Here is a 3234-nt window from a genome sequence, read left to right on the forward strand (position 1 = left end):
TTTTGCTCTTGAACTGTCAAGTTGGCTGCGCCTGCGTTTCTGAATGCATTTTATTCTTCCGCATGCTATCGATGCAAGAAGCAACAGCATATCGGTGCCAAGAAAAGTTTTCTGTTTGTTTTACGTGACAATTTGCACGTGGTCAAATAAATACAATCGGCAAACATCCGAAGCTGGGATAATATTTAAAGTGCGATATTACGGATACCAGAACGCTGAAGACCGGTTATACCCGACAGCAGTCGAATTTAATAAAATTTCGACTCATTACCGGGATTTTGGCAGTTCACGTGTTTCGAGTGTTGGGTGGACCTGCAAGCACACCACATCCAATCATTGCACCACACCACAATACACCATCGACCACGGAACTGGCCACCCAAGCCCCTTCGTCTATTCTTATACCTCATTGTGAGTATTTCCTGAAGCATAGTAATTGTGAGCGGACTTTAAAGTTGTATCCCTTTTGTGCTCGGCTATAGATTTTGTTGAAAAATAAAATCAAGCCGACTTCAGCAGAGAAGCGTTGCCAGCGCCTATTCAGGGCTGCTCAACGCCTCTCAATACAACAACAATAAGAAGAACAACTACAACAACAATAAGAAGAACAACTACAACAACAGTAAGAAGAACAACTACAACAACAATAACAAGAGCAACGGTAACAACAACAGAAGAACAACTACAACAACACAGGAACAACAACCCCGGTGTCTTGAAGTCACCGCATAGCAGGCATAGAGTATAAAAAAAAAGGAAAAAAATGAATTTTAGTTCTAAGTAATGTTATACTCCATACTTATAAATTTGTAAAATATTTTCTAGTGAGCGCTTTGTATCCATTTTGCACCTTTGACTCTAATTATCACCGCCTACAGATCGTCTACGTCGACAGGCCTGCTGACATCGATGGATCGCTAAGGATGATATGGTAGTAAGTACGGCGTAGCCGGACATGATGGCATCAGAGATGCAATATTGGTAACTAAAGCGCCCATAGAATTTTGTTGGTATTGTATTGATATTCCTAATAGTATAAAATTAATAAGAGTATAATAGTATCAGAGCCACAATTTATAATGAAGTTACAATGTCCTTATTGAATTCCACTATCATGAATAGTCCTTGCATTTAACTTAATTCAATTATAGAAATATAAACATGGGATAATTTGTTATTATTAAAGGCACCTTAGGTCTGTAGCACCGCAAGCTTCATAGGGTAGGATCCAAAATTGCAATAGATTCCTACAAGGTTGGGTGGGTAAAGAAGGAGAACTCTAACAACTTATAAGCAACATCAGTCCGTTCCATTTGTATGGCTCGCATTCCTTATCCCGTTCTTCCCGTTCTTCCCTGTCTACGAAATTATTACTGTAGCACCGTTTGTTTAGGCGGCACAATACCCACGCCCAATTTCCCTGAGCAAGGCCGCCCCAAATAGTAGACAGGGTGTGCAAGCCGAGACGACATTGTTAGTGTTCGTTACATAATACTTGGCGCCCAACGTGGGGCCCGACCGATTGGTCGTTTCCGAACAAATCCCGACCGATTGGTTTTTTTTCACTGTATGTATCACTGCTAGGATAATCTTTATTATCCTAAGTTAAGGTGAACACCCCGCGCTTCCCAAATTACCTTTCTACATTCCTTTTCTCGAAACAATATTCCACCCATATTATATTTTGCAATTAAATCCGCACGGTACTTTCTGTTTACTTCGGAAATGCTGGAATTCTGATTATTGTCGGAGCCAGACCAGTAGACAGAGTAGTTCCAGAAAGTTGATTTCATTTTAGAGTCTCTTTCTAACGAAAGAAAATTTCTAGACATTTAATCAATTCTTTTGTTTAATCTCGAATTGCGTTGGAATTTTAGTTCTGATTTCAGTCGGTCCTAAACCAGGCAATCGATATTTAAATAATAATTTATATTCCGGACCTAAATTGAGATTTGCTCAGACTGGAGTCTTTCGGCCTGTTCCTCTTTAGATTGGGTAATATACACTCTTATATATTTTATAGTAAATTCTGTGTACGAGTCTGATATGTTCATACGCCGTCAATTATACCTGCGGTGTCAGACCTTTGGATAAGTCCTTATTAATTATTCAGCGTTTATTTCGATATAGTAAATTTCGTCACTTTATATATCTCACTTTTCCGACCACAAAACCACTTTACCGACATTTTATTTTGCTATGGCTGTCAGACGTAGCGCAGAAGATTTAAGATCCGCAACCCCTATTGAACCTGGCATATGTACGATTTGTAATGATACCAGGTCAGATAGTGAATTTGTAGAAACACCCTGTAAACACAAGTTTCACAGATGGTGTCTATTGGAGTGGATTTTGAGCAGTGAATCATGCACCGTGTGTAGGCAATACTGTTCCAAAATCATGATTCAAATAAGAGAAAGCACTACGACTGATACCAATACCCCGTCTGGTAAGGACCAGACTAGTATCACGAAAGCGAGTTCTGGAGCGATTCCTAAAACTGGTGTAAACACCAGATCGACTTCACGCAATAAACCGAATACGAACGTCCGACCAAATCCAAATTTAAACACAAAACGTGATTTGCCCCGACCTAAAGTTACATCCGAGTCTAATATTATCTCGGAAGAGCGTATCCAACAATTGATTGCGAATTCTTTAGATACCTTTAAAGCGAGTATGACTGCAGCCATGACGGAGCAGTTAAGTGCAGCCGTTCGAAGTTTGTCATTGTCTACCCAACCTCGGGAAACTCGTGATGAGGGTCATCTCGATTGGGAGAATGACATAGTTCCACCCCGTCCACGTTTAAGTAATTCCAGCAATAGTCGAAATAACAGTAATCAGAGACCTGGAAATTCTTACGCTCGCGCAAACGTAGGTGATGGAGTAGTTGAACATCCCGAAAGAATTTCGAATGTTATTTCCAATTGGCGAATCAAGTTTAGCGGATTAGCTAATGACATTCCAATTGAAGATTTTATATATCGAGTGAACTGTTTAACCTCTCAATGTTTGAATGGGAATTTCCATCTACTGGTTCAGTTTGCTCATCTCCTTTTCACTGGACCAGCCTTATCTTTCTACTGGCGCGTTCATAGAAGTGCAGTTCACTTGAATTGGTTTGAACTGTGTAACCGCTTGCAAGAGAGATATAAGGATCAGCGAACTGATCGCGACATCAAAGATGCAATTCGTCGTCGCAAACAAGGCAACAACGAAAGCTTTGATGAT

At 40.2% G+C, this 3234-nt stretch overlaps 1 long non-coding RNA gene across 1 annotated transcript; it reads left to right on the plus strand.

Moving 5' to 3' along the window:
* Window positions 1-656: 656 nt before the first annotated feature.
* LOC116806162 lies at window positions 657-1084 on the plus strand. Its single transcript, XR_006246565.1, has 2 exons — window positions 657-742; window positions 826-1084. It is a non-coding gene; the product is annotated as an uncharacterized LOC116806162 (long non-coding RNA).
* The last annotated feature ends 2150 nt before the right edge of the window (window positions 1085-3234 follow it).

Source organism: Drosophila grimshawi, unplaced genomic scaffold (assembly GCF_018153295.1).
Source record: "Drosophila grimshawi isolate 15287-2541.00 unplaced genomic scaffold, ASM1815329v1 contig_1230, whole genome shotgun sequence".
Lineage (NCBI taxonomy): Eukaryota > Metazoa > Arthropoda > Insecta > Diptera > Drosophilidae > Drosophila > Drosophila grimshawi.